Below are 20,807 nucleotides of genomic sequence, written 5' to 3' on the forward strand. Positions count from 1 at the left end.
GAGGAGGGGGGTTTGAAAAGAATCTGGGTGCTGTTATACATTTTTTTTTTTTTTTTTTTTTTTTTTAAAGCCACACAGCCATTTGTAAAAATAGCTTGCTGGTCACCGGTAACTCCATACTCTAGGTGGGCCTATGAGTAAGCTGGTATTATTAATAATACTGCGAAAGTGGTGTGTTTCATGCATCTGTGACTGTCATTTTATGGTGGGGGGGAGGGGTTGCTTTGAAATGGCTCACTTAAGAAGCATTTTCATAAACCTTACTGCCGTTTGATTTAACTGCTTTGAGCACAGCTTCTCTTCTGCTAGATGTTGATACAACTACTAATGTTTGCCAGTGCAAAAAAGGTATTTCGCTGGAAGATTACCACTTACCACTTGTTCTCAGGCAAAGCCCAGTGAAAAGAAATGGGTGGCACACCGGACTCTAAAGGTCAAGACTCAAGGCCACTTGAAGAAAAACATTTTTACTTATATTAATTCAAAATGGAGCATAAAAATTTGATAACACTTCATCGGAATAAGTTCCCTTTTCTTAAACTACTTAAACCACACCAGGGGTTTTTTTATGCATGTGTTTGTTTTTAAAGCCTAGAATCACTGTAATGATAGAACAAAAAGTTTTTCTTCCTTGCCATTTAATTGTAACTTAGCTGGAAAGAGAACTGAAACACTAATATTCAAGGGAGCAAACTCAGTTTTCAGTTATGAGCTTCTTGCTGTGGCCTTTTGTTGTGGTTACTTTAGGCCCAATTCTACTCTGTCACACTGATGTGAATTTGGGGTACCTCTGCTGAAGTTAATGGAGTTACCTCAGTGTTAAACTGGTGCAAGATTAGAATTAGGCCCTAATTGTATGAGTAATACAGTAATAATAATGAGTAATTGATCTTAATACATTTTTTCTGTTTCCATATTTCATCCATAACAGGGTCTTTATGCCAGACTGACAAAAAGCACCAATGAAAGGATTTAAGGGAAACATCTCCAGAAGTGTGGCTACCTAAGAAGTTCTATGTACCTCAGCTCTTTGAAGTGGCGGGTCAAGAAATGTCCAGTAAAAATGGTAAATAAAATATTACAAGGCTCAGTTCTTAAGCCAGCACTCAGGAAAAACGTGGCAGTCAAAGATAACTCAATGTTTTCTGTCACTTCTATCTTCGGATATAATAATTCATTATGTTTAAGAATCCCAGTAAGAGAGTTAGAGCTTTCCCTATGAGAAAGGGTGCTAACATATACGCCTGTCCAGTTACTCTATTCAGGTTAATGGATTATTTTGGATTTATACCAACATAACAGCAGAGTTTAACACAGTCACTTCTGCTACATTCCCCACTTGCTTGATCTCATTCTCCTGATGATAAAGACTAGTGTGAATTATTCTGAATTAGATGAAACTCTGTAGTTTATTTTAACTTCTCTGGGTGGCCAGTTTAAATGTGTAAGATTATGTTTGAGTGATTTGTGCATGGTGACATGTTTTATATTTATGGAAGGATGGTAACATCCTTTAAAGCGAATCTTGACAGTTACACAGAAGTGCTCCCCGAAGTATTATGTGGAGAAAGATGGATTAACTGCTCTTCTAATCACTGATTTCATTTCAAACTTGTATAAGGAGGCATTTGGGCTCTTCAATTTAAGAGTTCTGTGGGGCAAACGGGAAACACTGTGGCCCCATTTTATCAAGGGCAGTGGAGCTGCACCTGCTTCCACTATGGGTGAATTTGACCCTATGGTTCTCCTGCAGTTAGCTGAACTCCTTATCTCCATAAACACATCTGCACTACAGTTACAGCCTCAAAAGGAGAACCTCAGTACAATATTGTTCCAGTGTGTAGTGCACCCCAGAACTTAACTATACACCTGAACCAGGTTAGATTTGGTTGTCTAAACTTTTAACATGATGCAAGAATACCAATACACAGTTAAATCAGATGTACACTGCAAAATGGATCTCTGACGTAAGTGGGTCAACAGTACTGTAGGTGAGTCCTTAGCCATCGTTGTTAACATTATAGAGCCCAGTTCAAAGTCTCTTGAAGTCAACAGGAGTCCTTCCATTGACTTCAATGGGCTTTGACTCACCCACAGAGTGTATTGTGAAGCAGCGGGGCTGGCTGGCTAGGGAGCTGGACTGGGTTTTAGGAGACATGGGTGCTGTTCTACTACTTGCTTTTTGATCTTTGGCAAGTCTTTTAATCTCTCTGTCTTGGTTTCCCCAATTATGAAATGGCTTTTGATTTACTCATCTTTGTAAAGTGCTTTGAGATCGACAAAGGATAACTGCCAAATATTATTAGATCAAAGAAATGTAGGACTGGAAGGGACCTCAATACATCATCTTATCCAGTCCCCTGCACTGAGGCAGGACGAAATACTATCTAAAGGGGACACTTTATTTTGAATACAAACACATCTTGAGTGTATTACCAATATATTTTTATCTCGAAATATCTTGCATGCTTTAACGTAGTTGAGATTACATTTAGATGGGACTGAGGGTAATTTGACACGAGGAAAAATACTGAGTCCTAGCATCTGGTGCAGAGGTTAGAAAACTTATTTTAATCAAGTCATTGTATAAACACATGTAATTTTCCAACACAATACTGATCCTGTGCCCATGAAGCCAATGGGAATTTTGCCATGCTTCAAGGGGAGAATTTATCCTTCACACAAAGATCCCAGGAAAAAGCACCTCTTGCACTCTACGTACAGTAGCTTCTGTTTTGTTTTGTTGGTCGTTCCAAGATCACAAAACAAAATTAGATGGCTCCCAAATATGTGTTGTGGACATGTCTATAGCCAAAATGTTTACAAAGCTAAGGACAGGTCAAATATATTCTGCAGTGTGCCTGTCCTTAGTTCCTCTTTTCAGAATGATCCCCTCTCCTGACAGAGAGTTAGATGACCCTTAGCAGCAGTGGTATAACAGAGCACCTAAGATGTCACACCCCCTGGCTTAAAGTGGTTTCCATTATATGCAGGGTTTTCAGTTTGGTTCACGGCTCTCAGCTCCCTCATTATAAAAATTGTTCCAGGACCCCTGGATGTGGGGTTGTGCAGCAGGACTTCTCTTTGTTAAATACTGAGCTCTTCTGTTATGCCTTCTTCACTGGGCTAGATTATGGCACTAGCCACAGCGCGCAGAATGTGGCAACGAGGCTCAGGAGGTACAATACAGTCTTCAGCTACTCAGCACGCAGGGGGAGTGTGTAAGCTGCACTGTCCTTTCAGATGGTGCCTCTTGCTCCCCAAATCACATGCAGACATGATCATCTCTACTGTCCAGGATGAAGCAGATGCAAGTTGTACTCGTAGGAACAATTTGTGCTCATTGGCTGCACTGAGGGAGCTGTCTCTCTGGTTCCCCCAGGCCAGGGACTGCATTTGTCCCTGGCTCACCAGCAGGGTGTGCGAAGCAAGGAGGGAACAATGCTCCTTATGTTCTCCCCCATGACTAGTGCCCCCCAACCTATAGGCACTTGCACTAAATCCAGGGACAGGCTAGCTCACAGTCCCTTCTGTCAGACATTCCATGTGTGTCATGGTCATTGAAGCTTTACAATATTCAGGTATCCTAGTGGACAAGAATCTTAATATGAGCTCCCACTACGATGCTGAGGCAGACAGTACTACTGAGATCCTTGGATGTATAAACAAGGGAGTAGTGAGTAGGAATAGGGAGTGATTTTTCTCCCTATGGATACAGCACTGGCGAAACTGATACTGAAATGCTTCATCCACTTCTGATGTCCACATTTTAGAAGGGATGTTAAAGAATTAACAAGGGTGTAGAAAAGAGCCACAAAAATTATTTGAGGGCTGGAGAAAATGCCTTATAGTGAGAGAATTAAAGAGTTCCAATGGCTTAGCTTATTAATAAAAAAAATAAAATAAAAATAAAAGCGGTGACTTGATTACAATGTATAAGGACCTTCACGGACAGAAAATAGCAGGTAGAAAGGGCCCTCTTGTCCAGTGGAGAAAGGCAGAACAAGAATCAGTGTCTGGAAGCTGAAGCCAGACAAATTCAAATTAGACACAAATTCCTAATTGTAAGGGTGAGTAACCATTGGAACAAAACTGCCAAGGGAAGAGGTAGAGTCTCCATCTCTTGGTGTCTTCACATCAAGACTGGAGGCCTTTCTGGAAGATCTGCTATAGAAAAACACACATTATTGGACTTAATACAGGGATAGCTGGGTAAAGTTTAATTGCTCTTGATATACAGGTCAGTCTAGGTGATCTAATCAACAAGGAGTCCGGTGGCACCTTAAAGACTAACAGATTTATTTGGGCATAAGCTTTCGTGGGTAAAAAACCACTTCAGATGCAATTAGGTGACCTAATGTTCCCTTCCGGCCTTAAACTCTGAGTATGCTACACAGCAAAAAACAAACTATGGCTGAGAGTCTCGGAGCCTGAGTCAACTAAATATTTTTAGGTCTGTACTGTGAGACTGAATCAGGTGACCTAGGCTCCGAGGGGTTTGCTGCTGTGGGGTTTTGTGTGTGTGTTTTTGCAGTGTAGCTGTACCCTCTGAATCTATAAATCCTAATAGGGTAGGTAAATATTATCCTCGTGTCACAGATTGGAAAACTAAGGCACAGAGGGTTAGATTCAGATCTGACATAACCAGGGGCAACTCCAGTAGAATCTCACACACTTATATCAATACTCTGAATTGGGCCCTGAGCGGTTACAAGCCTAACCCAACTTTTACTTCAGTCAAAAGGTGTCTTTCCATTGTCTTCAATGGTGCTAGATTGGGCCCTAAGTGGACTTGCCTTGATCCTTCAATGTATGCTGTGAAAGCAGACTGGACTTGCATGGCACCCCACTGAAGTCAAGAGGGCCTAACTGTAATCTGTTGCCGGGTTAGCGTCAGTGCTAGGATTAGAATCCAGTTTACATTCTGTCACCACAAATCCATGCTCCCTCCCTATATTATTTTTTAAAATAGCTTTACTGTTGCATGTAAAATACATTAGCACAAGACAGTAATTCTTATGTAAGCACAGGACCAAATTCTATCCCCATTGAAGTCAGTGGGAACAGAAAGGGACCCTATTGTCACTATATTCTAAATTTCTGATTATGGTCTCGAGAGTTTTAAATATTCTGATAAACATATCAAACAACAAAATAATAAACAACCATGGTATTAGGTATCCTTTGATCCTTCTCTTTCCCTTATCAAAGAAATATTTAAACTTTTCAAAACTTTATTTTATGCACTAGAAAATAAAACCTGTATGTTTAGGATTTTTTAAGAGTTTTATTTGTGTATAGTAACTTGAATACATAAGTATTTCCAGTAACACTCTGTAGAATTGGATACAGCAACTTACAACAGCCAGCCAGACCTAATGCTATAGGAAAATGACCTGAAGTGAAAGAATATAAAACTCAAACAGAAATGCTAAAAGGGTTGCTTTTAATTGTATTGTTTTAGACTAACATTGGAGGGTGGGAGATGGTAGAGTAAAAACAAGCCTTTTTTTCCCTTTGAGGTTGCTAAACTACTCCAGCTTTGCCCTTTTAAAGAGCAGGAAATGGAAGTGGGCAGTAGGGGAGAATTTCCCTGTGTAAAAATTTTGGGGAATGGTTGGTCTTGCATTATATTCTAAAGAATTAAGGGTCTGATCCTATTTTAAACACTGATTATAAATGAACGAACAATGGCAGCTGGAACCACTACTCAGTAACAGTATCAAATAGATCAGAATAAAATGAAGACCATTAACCATGTGTAAATAGCTTATAAAAGTGAATCCGTATCTGCAATTGTTAAATTAGCTCTTCCCTTTGGCAGGACTCATGCCCTCCCACCCAAAATTGTCCTTAGCCCTTCTCCCACCCAATCTAATTGCCTCACTTTAGCACCTCTACTGCGCGCTCAAATTCAGAAAAAATTTCTACTCCATACAAATATCTCCCATCTCCATTACCTTGATGAGAGTGGCCCAAGGTAGTTTAGTTAGGGGCATGCAATGAAATTAAGCAAAAGCAAAGGACGAATATCAGAAAAAAATTCATACCTAAGATCTAGTAGATTAGAGTAGTTTCTCAGGTGAAATGGTGGAAACCACATACTTTGGGCAAAACAATGGAGAATACAGAACTATATTTCAATATCCGGTGTTGGTCCCTGAGTCCCTGTACTAAATGACCTAATACTTTTTTGTGCGTTAAACTTTTTTGTGATTGAAACTCCTGATCCCATTTATCTTCTCCTACCAGTAAGGGTACTGATTAGTGATGGGCATACCTCAAAGGCCTCAACTGCTCATTTGAATGTTAAAATTAACTTGAATCCTAACCTCCACATTTAGAAAGAGTAAATTTTCAACTTTCTGTGGTCAGTGGGAATTATGTGGCTCTCTTTGAAAATGTCAGGTAAGTATCTTCTGGTCCATTTGCTAGATGAGAGGAAGTGTAGTCCAGCCACGTTAATTGGTATATGAGACCATAAGAGAACCTAAAAGAGAAAAGTAAAAGAAAAGTTAGTTCACCCATTTACTGTACCATCATTTACTGTACCATCATTTAAGTCTGAGTTGTTTGTTATGTGGTATTTATGTAAGAATGTAAATTTTAAAGGGCAGATTATCAGATGGTGTAAAAGAGAGTAGCCCCATTAATTTCAATGGAGTGATGCCCACGTACCTCAGAAGAGGATTTGTTCCAAGTGCTCAAGAGATGCTCAATGCATTGCATTTGTGCTTAATAACTTCATAATATCTTTATAAATAGAAAAATATATAAATAAACAAAAATATACCCTTACTATATACCTTGTAGGTGGGGCATCTCCAAGTAGCCATAATGTCCTTACTGCCTCCCCCAAATCAAGCTGAGGATTTGAATCATGGCCCATTTCCATTTGCTTATTGCTTCTCACCACTCGAATGTGCGAGGGTGACATTTTAATTTGTTTGGAAGGGGAGACAAGATGCTTCTTTTGAAGCCAGTGCTAATGTCACTCATGGATAGCAGATAGGCAATATTCTCAAAATGGCCATGAAACTTTGGCCAAGGTTCCAAAGAAACCATGCTAGCATCTTTCTAGAATACAGTTCTGAAACAATCCTTCCTAGAAAGTTGCTTACACTGGTTCCTGAGATGGTACTGCCAACTCCTAACCATGCTATAAAACTGGTGTACAAATGATGCTTTCTGCAGTATTGTTTATGCATTTTCTATACAATAACATGGTTTCTGGAAAAGTTTCACAACACAGTAAAATCCTGCCTGTATGAGACAAAGAAACCATGATAGTACCTTTCTAGCAAGACCTGCATTTATGCGGTTTTCTAAAGAGATGCCTCATCCCGCAAGATGCTGAGTGGTCTCACCACCTGGTAAATTCAGTAGGGGCTGAGGATGCTCTGCACAGCAGAGATCTAACGTGATCTTTGTTGTTATGATCTGCTTTGCACTGACTGCAGGATAATATGCCTTGTGGCTTCTCCCAAGTATAGATTTCCTGACTTACTATATTTAACTATTTAATAAAATGGTACAGAAGCACTATATGGAAGCAAATTAAACATTTCAATATCTCAGCGAGTGGACAGTGGTTTTGGCTAGACTACCTTCTATGTGCCTCAAGGAAACATAAGCAACAAAACACATCTTGTGACAAAAGGGTATGTCTACACTGCAGTGTAAGCCCAGGGTTTGAGCCCAGGCTCAATCCTAACCCCCCTTCCATCTACATGCAAATTGTCCTAACTCAGGGCTTGGTTCCCAGCACCCCACAGGGGTGGAAGATCTAAGCCTTAGTCGAGGTGGGACCCCAGGTCCAAGCCCTCTTGCTTTGAAATGTAGACACAGCCCCACTGGACTCATGCTCTGGGAGTACAGCAAAAGTATCCCACAATTCTATGGGTCAACTTTTTGTCCTCTGGACAGTCAAGATTTCCCACATTGCCCCATGAACAAAGGGCTAGAGCCAGCCGCGTAGCCAGGTGGAGGGAACAGGGGGAGCTATCCAAAAAAAAAAAAAAGGCGCCACCCGCTGCGGCGCTTTTACTCACCCAGCTGTGCTCTGGCAGCCGGCCCTCACTCACTCCGGGCGTCTTCGGCGGCACTGCAGGTCCCGCTGCCGAAGACCCGGAGCGAGTGAAGGTCCCACCGCAGACCCGGAGTGCCGCCGGGTGAGTAGAAATGCCGCAGCAGGTGGCGCCTTCTTTTCGGATCACTCCCCCCGTTCCCTCAATAGGGAAAAATGTAAAAGGCGCCCAAGAAATTGACAAGGCGCCACTTGTGCTCAGTGAGGGAGCGGCCGCTGCCCTGGTCCCCCCCCCTAGCTACGCCACTGGCTAGAGAGGTCACAGTTTGGGAGGGTGCTAGGAAGTCTGGGATATGGGTGGTTGGACTCAGAAGCATATAATACAGTGTAGTACCTAGAGTCCCAGGTTGGGACCTAGGGTTCGACAATTCCTAACCTAGAGTTCATGCCCCTGATGTACAGCCTGTCAAAGGATGCTGGCAAAGTGAAGAGTACAAAAACTATAAGCAGCTATAAAATTATGGCTTTTATCTATTGATCCATTTTTCTAAGGCTAATGTACTCAAAGAAAATTAAATGACTGAGAGGCTAAGGCCAACGTTTTCAATGTTAATTTTAGGTGTCACACATGAGACATCTTAAGCCTCATTTTGAACACCTACAATTCCTACTGAAGTCAGTAAGAGCTAGACGTACTCTTAAAAATCAGGCTCTAGGTGTCTCCAGTTGAGCATCCAAAAATTTAAAATTAGTAGATACTTTTGGAACTTTGGGCTTGAGTGATTTGCCTAAAGTCACCATAGAAGACCAAAGCAAACAAAAGGGCGACACCCACAGAGTCTTTACCCCAACAAAACTTCCTTTGCCACAAGTTAGCATAGCAACTCCACACAGTGGTTTACCATACAGTCTTATCCCAAATCAAAATGAGAGGAATGTCTGTAAATAAACAAAGTATTTTAAGACCAAAGTATGTGAACATGTAATTAAAGCCTGTGTGATAGCTTGCGTATAATAAAGGTTGCACAGGCAACATTATTTCTTTAATTTCCTAACTTTTGAGTGTTGACTTTGCAATTTTAAACACTCAACAATTTTTTGTTGTTGTTTGTTTTTAATGCAGTAGTCTATAGAATACCAACGTGGCAACGATAAGGATTTCCCCCCCTGCAATTTGTGCTAGCTAAACCATCCCATCAATGCTCTAAGGCAGTGGTTCCAAACTTGTTCCCCTGCTTGTGCAGGGAAAGCCCCTGGCGGGTTGGGCCAGTTTGTTTACCTGCTGCATCCGCGGGTTCGCAGGGGAAAAATGCCAGAATTCTGCTAGAAATATCCTGGTTTTATCACAATTCTAGCTAGTGTGGTTCTGATCCCAATGCTGGCAGGACCTCTGTTTGGTCCTCAATTCCTCTCATACACCTCTAGTGATGTCAGCTGAGGTTGCAAGGGAAGAAATGAGAACAGGATCTGGCTCAAATCAAAGAACTCAGCACGATGAACGAATACACACGTGCACGTGTGCACACACACCCCTCTTCACATCCTTTGGTTAAAAATCCAAAGGTTTGGATACAATTATCTGTGCACTTCGTTATTTTCCCTTCTCTTTTAATGGAAAGTATTTCAAGCTGCTAATTACAAAAAAATTAAAATGACTATTTTAGTTTTGAAAGGGCTCTTGCCATTTTAAGTGTTTTATAATACATGCCTGCTGCCAAGCAAAAGGTATTGTGTTGACTACTACTGAAAATATTTCAATGGTAGACTTAATCATAGTTTTCAAAAATATAATTAAAAACATTATCTGGAAATGATCTTTGCACACTTCATAACACATTCCACATTTTTCTATACAAAGCCTTTGTTCTTTGAGATTTATTAAATAAAAAAAATTGGCAAAGAAGATAGCTTGGATCAGTTAATCTTAGTTAAAGCTCAAGCTGTTACTTACGTATAATAAGTTAATCATTTATACAATGGTTAACTCAGTTCGGGCATGGCTACGCTTGCAGATGTAGAGCGCTTTGAGTTAAACCAGCCTTCATAGAGCGCAGTAGGGAGGGCGCTGCAGTCTGTCCAACCTGACAGCTTCAAGCGCACTGGCATGGTCACATCTGCGGCACTTCCAGCGGCATTGGGAGCGGTGCATTATGGGCAGCTATCCCAGCATGCAAGTGGCTGCAACATGCTTTTCAAAGGGGGGGGGAATGGGGTGAAGTGTGACAGGGAGTGTGTTGTGTGTATGTGGGGGGGGAGAGCATGTCAGCATGCTGTCTTGTAAGTTCAGACAGCAGCAGACCCCCCTCACCTCCCTCTCTCACACACTGCATTCCAAACTAATGGCTTGCTTTGTCTCAGAGCAGATAAGCAGCTGGCTGTCAGAAATGGAGCTTTCAAAGGGCATTTCTGCATTCCTACAGCTGATTCCAAACAATGACAAGAGTGGCCACTTGACTTAAGGGGATTATGGGATGTTTCTGGAGGCTGATCAGAGCGCAGTAAAGCAACACCTCGTTCACACTGGCGGCGCTCCAGCGAGGGCACAGCAAACGTTATTCCACTCGCCGAGGTGGAGTACCAGCAGTGCTGTAGCTGCAGAGTCAGAGCGCTCTACGTGCCTTCCCAGTGTGGACGGGTAGTGAGCTAGTGCGCCTGGGCCTCCTTTATTGTGCTGTAACTCACAAGTGTAGCCACGCCCTTAGTTATTAAAAATGAAATACCTCAAAAATGTGGAAATACCTCAAAAAGTACTATATATAGGTTTATTTATACCAAACAGTTTCCTAAAATAATAGATTTCATAAAAGTTTGTACATTACTATTTTAAGTGGAAAAATGTTTTCCCAGACAGCACTTAATGGATGTCATTATTCTTTGACACCACTGTAAATCAGGAGTGACTACCAAGGCCCATGGAGTTAAAAATCTTGCACCAGCTTGGAGAATGGGGTCCTATATGTTAATGATTCACACAACTAAATAACTTTTCCTTTAAAAATGTCTTACTTAATTGGAAGGTCACAGAAACACAAAAGAAGAGCAAAATTCCATGTTTGGGAGACAGGGAGATGTTATGGACAGAAGAAATAACATGAGTGTGAAATGTGGTATTTCCTCAAATAAAACGGGATGAGGAGGGAATAGCTTTATAATTGACTAACATCTCAGAAAATCCCATGCCAATGTTTGATTTTGAGATACACCCCCGCATTTGCCTACATGGTGCCTCCAGGCTATAGAATGTCAGTACAACACTTCAATTGTCTTTCAGATCAAATGCTCGGGCAGTGCACACTCCAACCCACTCAACCAGTCTACACCTAGAAAATAGAATGTCAATTGTTTTTAAAGGATTAGGCCCTTGCTGTTTGCAACATTGCTCTATCCTGATTTCTATACAGTACAATTATCACTAAGATGGATATACTAGAATATATTTTAAAAGGAAAACTTAGCTTAATGTTACAATGTAAGCCAATGTGCACAAAGCTAGGAGTTGCTTTCCTTATACTTCTAGTAACATTTGACTCAGATTATAAACAGTCAATAGAGTTTACCACTATTTTGCTTGATGGATGGCTATGGAAACTAGTGTACACAGAAACATCCAACTAGTGTTTTTGCTTCCCTCCCCCTCGAAGTTCTTCCAGTCCTAATCACTAAAAGTGTACCTGTTAGTGGCTTTACCACAGGAGACATGTTAGACATCACAGCCACCACAGCTCGAGTCTTCCGTTGCAGTAATGATAAAATTTGTATAACAGAAAACAGTTAAGATTCTAGTGGAAAAATAATATGTATATGTCAGATATTCTCAAATAGACAAAAAAATGTGGACCCCATGCTCTACTCTGCGACTGAGTTCCTCTGGATTCTTTCAGCTCTGCACTGTTGAAACCCCATTTACAAGGACTTTCAAGGACAGCTGCAATAATGGGAATCCTAATAGCTGAGTTCAACAGGTGCACCCCTGTTCAAATTGTGCAGGAGCTGATGGAGTTAGGAAACACTGTGAAGGTAAATGATATCTGTACAGATACCCCTTACTGCCTGAATTCCCCCCAAAATCAAAGGGGGCCTTGGGAAATTGGTGTGAAGAAGTGGAATCAGAACCTTCTTTCACAGGAGAGGCAAACTATGCCCTAATGAAAGAATGAGTAGGAAACTCCATTAGTTGAACCTAATGGTGTTTGCTTTGTTCCTTTTTTTTTTTTTTAAAGCAGTGCTGCAACAACAATGTAGAAAGCTGAAATTTAGCACAGAGATGGCCCTCATCAAGGAGAAATGCCTTTGAGCATTTCAATGACATTTGGTTTTGATATAAAGGAGTCAGGAGCTTTTGGTGTGTGTTTTAGCATTATTCAGAGCGAAGATAGGCTGCTGCAGATCCCTCCCTCATTCTCTGCACATCCAAACATGCACTGGAAAATACATGCTCTAGAAAGCGTATATTAGTTCAAATCACAAAAGTGCAAATGGACAGATGCACACTTTATAAAGTGTGCAATGAAGGAGAAAGGATCCATAGGATCATTTAGATCTAAATAAAATCTGGTCACTCAGTGCACCTCAAATTTCTGGATGAAGAATTTAGGAGGAGGGATGGGAGTGTGAAGAGAGCCATAACTAAATGATTATTCTTATCATACAATAGTGCCCTGACAAGAGACCCCCAACCAGGACCATACCAGGTGGTACAAACAGAAGTAAACATGGTCCCTGCTTTGAGGGGTATACAACCTCAGGCCAGATCTACACTCCAGACCTATATCAGTCTAACTACGTTGCTCGGGGGTGTAAAAATCCAGACCGCTGAGCAATGTAATTATACCGACCTAACCTCCCGTGTAGACAATGCTACCGCCTTTCAGGGAGGTGGATTAACTACACTGATGGGAGAAGCTCTCCCGTTGGCATAGTATTGTCCTCATTAAAGCGGCTACAGCACTTCTTCTTTACGTGAAGACAAAGGCTAAGACTGTAAAAATCTCAGATTCTGCTAACCCTTGTTCATGTTGATTAATAATGTACTCTGTGATTAATGGGACAATCTGTGGGGGAAGGTACTACTAAAATAAGTATCCGAGTACCTGAATCTGGGTCTAAGAAGAAATGTCTGTGAACAATAGGTACCAAGGTAGAATTACTTGATTAATCAATTATACTGTGTTGAAATACTTATCCATACATTTTTCTGTATGCTATTTTTTCATTATGGATAATAGTTTTGTGAGGTTTAAATACGATAGAGAAAGGTCTTCTGTTTCCTGAGTTTCAGTGGGACAGTACAAATAAAAATAACTAGAAAATATTATAAAAGAAATGGACACTTGTCATTATGCCATTTTTTCCTCTTTTCTTCCATTCATCTTTTCCCTGTTGCTCTGTTTGTGTTTTCTTACTGTTTCCTTTCATCCTCACCATTGTTGCTGCTACACTTCAATTCAGTAGTAGTAGAATTTAAAACGGACGCCTTTTCTAACGAGCATTCATTGTCTAATTTAATTTTTCTTTGTCCTTCTTTGGTGATTGTATGCAGATGATTCTAGACAGAACTGTTTTTCACTAATTGGTTCATCCCTCTTCTTAAGAGACCCTGCATTTGGCAGTGGTGGTAGAAATCATTCTTCCAGACTAAGTAGCCTTTTCAGTGTACCAAAATTTTGTTTGATATTAACTGCTGTACCAATCATGCTTTGCAGAGTGGGGCAGGCCATTCCACTACTAGTCAGAGCTAGAACTTGATATTTTGGGACTAGAGAGTAATTTACTACTAAATGCCAAAAACTGACAGACTAAACATAGAAAAGAAAAGTGTGCAATATTTTCTGCTTCATTCTGAGAATACCATATGCTTGCAGCTGTATGGAGCAGAATTAAAGTTATGGTTGTTATTTGAGTTCAAGTTAGTGCTTTTGTTTGGGAATTAAATTTCCTGGATTTCTAAAATGCAAACTTAAATCCATCGTAACAAAGACTTTTGCTTGGCAATTTTATAAAAAGAGATAAATATTGATACGGTTCTATAATCCAAAAATCCTATAACAATTTAACAAGTATTAAGAAGTGGCAGGACTAACAGCAGAATATTTTACTATCAGCAAAGGAAATGACCAAGACAGTCAGATTTATAGATATTTTGGCTAAGATATTTATATAGAAAATAAAATGCAATAAAGTTCTAACAAAACTAAGTTCACTGGCAGGCTATCCAGCAGACGGTAAAAGAAATGAGCAGCAGCAAACAGTCTAATAATGATTACATAAAGTAAATGTCAGAAAGAAAAACATAAAGCCCTGCCAACTTAATAATAGGAACATGACATGACTCAGAAGACCAAAGCTGGACATAGACTATGACAAGCGTATGATCTGCCAGAAAGATGCTGCTGATATTTTGATCAGCATTAAACCTGGAAGAGTGACACAGTCGCCTGATGACAGAGCACGGCACTCAGAATGTGATACTGTTTCCATTTACATATACCAAAGGGGCACAAAAACTGCAAAACATAATGGACCATTAGAAAGCTCCATTTAAAATGCCAGTGGACTTTCATAGAAAATGGAAATGAAGCCTTAGACAAGTCAAAAACAGTTCTCTTTAAGTTCTCACTGATGTCAATGGGAGGCTTACACAAATAACAGAACTGTTAGTTATCAGTTAAGTCATGCTGAGCAACACTCCATGGAAAAATATGCTTCCATGGAAGACCCCTGGTCTGTCTGCCCTTCTGCATCTTCTTCTGTGTTCCATCCTCCTTCTCTATCTGTGTGTGTGTGTATCCTCGCTTCTTTCTCTGCATTTCCTTACCTGCAGCAGCTCACTTTTTACCCCAGAGATTCACTCTCACTGACTTCCCCATTCCATCCACTAAAATAATCTGTGATGAAATAGTGATGAGATGTAAAGTCTCCCACAGATGGCTGATCAGAGTGGGGAAGTTCATACCTCAAAGTCATTGTTTCAGGCTCTCTATAGTCTCAGGAAGACATCTCTGCAGCGACTTACCATTCCTTTGTATTTGGAAGGTTAAATTCATAACCAAGAGGGCTAGAAATTTAGGGTTTGGTGGTGGCGGTGGGAAGGGAGGTTAAACAAAAGCTTAGGGTTTATCTACATGGTGGGGTAATCTATACTATGGGGTGTGATTTCTAAAGTGCACCAATATGTTGTACGTTAATTGGTCCGTAGTGCACATTGCTACACTGTATAGACAAGCCCTTAGAATCTGGTGGCGTTTTTCTTGCTCCTGGGGTTTTATTCACCACAACTGAAACTGTTAATTCATAGAAGCGCTAAATCAGTTTCACCCTCTCTACTTCCGAAAGCACTTGTGGTAAAGCACACAGATTGTCACAGGAAACACGATGTGGTTTACAAAGGAAGTATCAAAAGTAACACATGAAATGACTAAGTTTAATTGCCAACTGGAAGAGAATAATGCATCAAACAAGATTTGTTGGTTTAAATGTGTTAAAATGAATAGCAATAGTCAAGGCACTAGAAATCCACAAGTGTGGGATTTCCCGCTTTCTGTAGTTTCAGGGTATCCCCATAGACTTCTTGTATCTGTGGTTTCTACAGAGTTTACGCTTTCCTTTGCGAAATATAGGGGCACCATCAATTTGAAAATCATATTTCTATGTGAAAATTCTGTACCTACTACAATTACCTTAGATTACAAAAACTGAAAGAAACTGGGGGAAGGGGAAGCATTAGTTTTGTTTCCTATTAATTTACTTTGTATATTTGACTGCACTTTGTGTATAGTCAGTGTCATTGTTTTGTTGATGTTCAGTTGCGCTCCCTCCTCATACACTGATATGTGATGATACCACACTTGACTGTGATGACAACTGTTACAGGGCTTTGGACAGCTCAGGTTCACGCTCTTCCCTGGACCTCCGTCACCCTGGTATCTGAGCATCACTGTGGAATGTGGTGCTTTGAAAATATGAAGTGCTACATAAACAATAAGTAGTAGCCAAATTCTGCACTCGTTTACATCCCTATGTAACCCCACTGAAATAGTATTTGGTCCATCAATGAAGAAATACATGAAATTACAAACAGCTAGTTTCAGTGACAAGATTGTTAAAATTCCAGTGACAATTAGAATATTACCATTCTCATGGTGGTCCAGTTCTTATGGACATTAGGGGATGAGACAGACTGAGCTGTCAGTCACCAGGAGCCCCTTTGGACCTCAGCCACCGTGCGTCATTGAGCCAATATGTCATGCCTCTGAGAGGAAGGGCAGTGAAGACAAAGTGCTTTTAGTGAGAGTCTCCTTCATGGACACACCAGCAGGGATTATTCTTCTCGAATACCTCAAAAAATATAATGCCCTTTGAGAAAATACCATATGTAGCCTTTTAGAGCAAAAATGTCAGTGTGGCTGAATTTCCCCATCTCTGGCCAAAGAGGCACCAAGATGGCTGCCAAAGTAGCAGTGGCTCCCTTGAGCCCAACCTGTCTCCTAGCTGGCAATGACAGCTGAACCACAAGAGGATGTTAGGTGCCACTGCTCTGGTTCAGACCACTGTGGAGATAAATTCAACTGATAGAGTTCTTGGTCTTCCTGTTCAAGAGAAGACCCTCTTAAACATATCTGGCCCTAATAAAGTGAGGGAGTTCCAGGTAGGAGGTTCATTCTGTAGTTCTTTACTAACACCCTTGGAATCTGAGGTTTCTCTTCATACTACAGCCACCCCAGTGTGTGCACCAGGCAGCCCTCTATCCATGTGAAGCCCACCTCTAACCACTCAAAGGATGATGATGACGTGTATCCCATTGAGAAGGTAAGTCGAAGCTTAGCCAATCTGGCCCTTTCCTGAAGGGTAAGAAAATGCCCACTTCTGTGTTTAAATTGCTAAAAGGAAGCAATCTGGAATCTCATCTGCTTCTAGTCACCTGGGCTGCAGAAAACCACACCTTGGTCCAGCTCCAGAAAATGAGCCCAACAGCCCTAACATCAAGCACGAAAGACTTCAGTCTGGACAGGATGGGGCTCTGTTCCTGAATGCTTCCAACTCTCAAAACTGAAGGATTCTATCAAACAGAAAAGACACAGACCTTTCCCCTTCCTCCTTCCCCCAGGATGGACTCAGGAATAAAAATCCAAACACCAACAAATAGCATAAATAAATTTAAAAAATCCAAAAGGAAATTTAGATCCCATCATTCATCAGAAAATGCAGGAACATGCAGGCATTTTTGGCTCCACAGCTGGTTTGAAAATACACAAGGCAAACAGTGGGGAAAGATTGTTTAGAAATAAAATGGTTGTGATTTGAAATATAAGAAGCAAAATAAGCTCTCTCCATAAATGTCTAAAATGGAATTTAATCCATATGTTTACAACAAATCCAAAGCTCCTTTTATTCCGCACAGCAACAAAAATTTCAGCTTCCATGGGATTTGCTATTGTTCAGGTTATCTATCACAGAGCACATCAAGGTTTTGATCATTTTGGACAAGAGGGATTCAGTTATTACATTTCTGACCTTGATAAAGGTGAGTCAAAGAAGGAATCTGAAAGAGGCTACAGCCAGCATAATCCCTGTGTTTTTGAATCACAGCTTCATAGTAAATTACATAAAAAGCAACCTCATACTCACTTAATCCCCATTACACCTAGAAGTCCTAACAAATACCAAGGAAGCAAAGTCATCCTATTTTAAGGGAAGCTCACCAAAATTAGAAATCTAAACCAGATGAAACAGTTGTTCAGTCCATCTCAACATTCCTGAAGTTTTTCAGGAACACAGTGAAGAAACTGCTTCTCCAACAGAAACTCAGAAGGAACCTGAACTTGCCCTTTATAACATCACAAAGGGAAAATATTAAAACAGATGTTAGTGTAACAAAATGGGGATCCCACCATTTTGATATATGGTCACGGTCAACACATAAATCTTATTATATCAACAGGAGATTAATCTGCCTTTGCTTGAGTTAACTCCACTAATCAGTGGCAAATATGTTGGCAAAGTTGGTTACTCCTGTTTGATGGGGCTCAGATGTCCTTTAGGATTCAGCTCAGCCATGATGTGTGTCTCAGGCACCCTCCTGCATTCTGCTGTCTGTTTGGTGGGGCTGTGGATTGCTGACTATGTGCTTCTGTCTGCTTTGCTGCTTAGCTGTTGCTGTGTTTCTGTCTCTGCCTGCTGCCCTCTGTTTCCATCACCTCATCTAGGAAAATTTCAGAACTGAGCATCATCTCCATAGAAGAGCAATGCTGCATGTTTCACAAGGATAAAGTTGTCCTCAGCCTTCCACACTTTTCTACCAAAAGTACCAATAATATTCCACAGATCCTAGGAAGTCATCCTACCAACCTTTTGCCCATAATTTAGCAACCTGGAAAAAAAAGCATGGCATGTGTAGAATAACAAGAAAGAGTTAAGGTAATACATAGAGAGAACACAGGCATACCAAAATCACAGTTCATGTTTGTAATTGCCACTCCTAGAGGAAAGAGAAAAAACTTCCAAGGACACTATTAAAAGATGAATATGAGACAGACTATATTGTGGAAGTAAATCAGAGAGGAGGACAATAACCCACCGCATTCCACAGTCATATCATATGTTGAGAAGGCTACTGCACTGGTCAAAGAAATATGCAAAGCTTCCACCAGGTCCTCTAGTATATTATTCTCATGCATGAGACTTTTTAGTTTTGAACTTTCTTCCATTTTGGATGCACCCTTTAGAAAGAAAGTGTTTTAATCGATGACAATGCAGTAATAAGTGTAAAAAAACCACCACCCAGCAACAAACAAAATTCACTTCAAATTCCAACAAACTGTCCAATCTCTTGTAGTTCTGTTTTTTTTTTTACTATTCTAAACTTTGTCTTATACTCCTTGCTGTTTATAGTCCATAAGTAGTTTCTTCTTTTCCCCCTTTGCTTCCCCCCATTCCTTCCCAAGTGTTACACCTTCCCTCCACTTCCATGCTCTTCCCCATTTCTCCACAAGATGTGAGTTCCTTAGGAAATCAACAGGAGGTACAGGAGCTAGCAGATGTGGGTGTGGGTGTGGGGGGGGTTATAAAGGGCAGCACTGCAGGGATGCATCTTTTCTCCCCAAAAAGTCAGACATGGAACCATTAAACTTACTTTTATGTCTCCCGCTCTCCCTTATCAAAGTAAGATCTCACAAAAAAGTATTAGAGATGTCTTCTTTCTTGTCCTGTGACTTGACCTCAAACAGATTAATTTAGTAAACTACACTTTTAGCTGCCCTTTTTTTGAGGGTGGGGGTCCTGTTTCCTCTTACCTATTTTTCAGTAAAAATGCAGCTTCACTAGTGCTACCAATGCTGCAAACTCTAGGGCAGACAGAGCATGGGCACCAGATGGGGGCACACCTGGATGGGGTGTACACTAGTTTACACCACTGGTACCACTATGCAGATGCATCTTTGGTGAACATCAGACAGGATTTTTTTTTTTTTTAAATTGAGACAAGTTAAAATAGCTACAATTCAGGAACCTCTTGCCTAATTCACTTCAAATTTGATAGAAAAATTGTACCTCTGCTCCAGATCTAACCTATAGATTGTAAAGGGAATACTACTTTATTTGGGGATGTCCCTTTATTTTGGGGGTGATAGCAAAAATTGAGCTTATAATACAAACTCAGTTGAAACCTTAACTCTGGAGTGGGTACACAACTCTATAATATGCATGTTTCCAAATAAAATGTTTCCTCAACGTTTCTTATGGCATAAAATATACTCTTTGAAATCTCACCTAGACTAAGAGTTGAGTTTTCCAAAAGACTAAGATAAGAAACAAGCAACCTCAGATAAATATAACAAAATAAAAAGGTAATAATTTAGCTTTCATCATCCTTACACGTAATCCACTCACACATCCTTTGGTTTTGTGATAACAGGCAAAAGTTGAGATAGGTGAACTTCAAACCCCACATTTTATGTTAAAACCAGTGTACTCCGTAATAGGCAGAGATCATCACTGCAACTGTCTTGAGCTTGCAATTACTTCATTCACAGTTTAACTAATAATGATCTACTTTCCCTCAATGACTAAATATAGAGGTTAAATTATGCGCTGCTACACTGCTGTAAATCCACTGGGTTATTCATACGCACGAGGTTAACAGCTGAAACAAGAATCTGGTCCATAATCCCAAGAAGCATGTTTGGGATTCCAGGCAGGTTTGTTGTCCAGTCTGAGAGGTCTGCCCGGTAACAAAGATAACGCAAGACACACCGATCCCTGCTGCCCCCCGGGCAAGGCTCAGCTCTGCCACAGAGACCGACCTCAGAGCAACCCCCCACGTACCGCAATCCGTGCCACAAAAAGGCTCTTCTCTCCTCCTTTGCCACCCGTTCGCAACCCGGGTGCCAGGCTCGCCATCTACCACCCCGCGCAGGGGGAAAGTGGAAACCACTGCCCGGGGAGGGGGGCGGTCCGAGCCATCACCCGCAGTGACTCTCCTCCACGCCCCTGCAGGCTGGGCGGGCTGCTCAGGGGTCGCGTGAGCCGTGCCAGGCAGACCCCCCTGCCGAGCGCGCGGCCGGGATGGGCGCCCCCACTCCCGTGCTTTGCAGGCAGCTGCCACGAGTCGCCACCACCGCATCCCCCAGCGCAGCCGCCGCCACCGCCGGCGTCAATCTCTGCGGCTCACCGCATCGGCCTTCTCGCCCACCCGCGCCAACATATCCCTCCGCCGGAGCCGTCGCGCGGCGGAAGGATCCGCGCAGCAGGTGCGCGTTCTCCCCCTACCCCTCCCCAGTCCGCCGCT

At 41.3% G+C, this 20,807-nt stretch overlaps 1 long non-coding RNA gene across 3 annotated transcripts; it reads right to left on the reverse strand.

Annotated features, from left to right (window-relative positions):
- Positions 1–569: 569 nt before the first annotated feature.
- Positions 570–20,573, reverse strand: LOC122461585. Of its 3 annotated transcripts, XR_006283561.1 has the most exons (3): positions 19,895–20,573; positions 18,600–18,741; positions 570–6,490 (listed from the first exon to the last, which is right to left on the reverse strand). It is a non-coding gene; the product is annotated as an uncharacterized LOC122461585 (long non-coding RNA). The 3 variants fall into 3 exon arrangements; XR_006283559.1 differs by lacking the exon at positions 18,600–18,741 and having other exon boundaries at positions 20,345–20,573; XR_006283560.1 differs by lacking the exon at positions 18,600–18,741.
- Positions 20,574–20,807: the final 234 nt, after the last annotated feature.

This window comes from Chelonia mydas, chromosome 9 (genome assembly GCF_015237465.2).
Source record: "Chelonia mydas isolate rCheMyd1 chromosome 9, rCheMyd1.pri.v2, whole genome shotgun sequence".
NCBI lineage: Eukaryota > Metazoa > Chordata > Testudines > Cheloniidae > Chelonia > Chelonia mydas.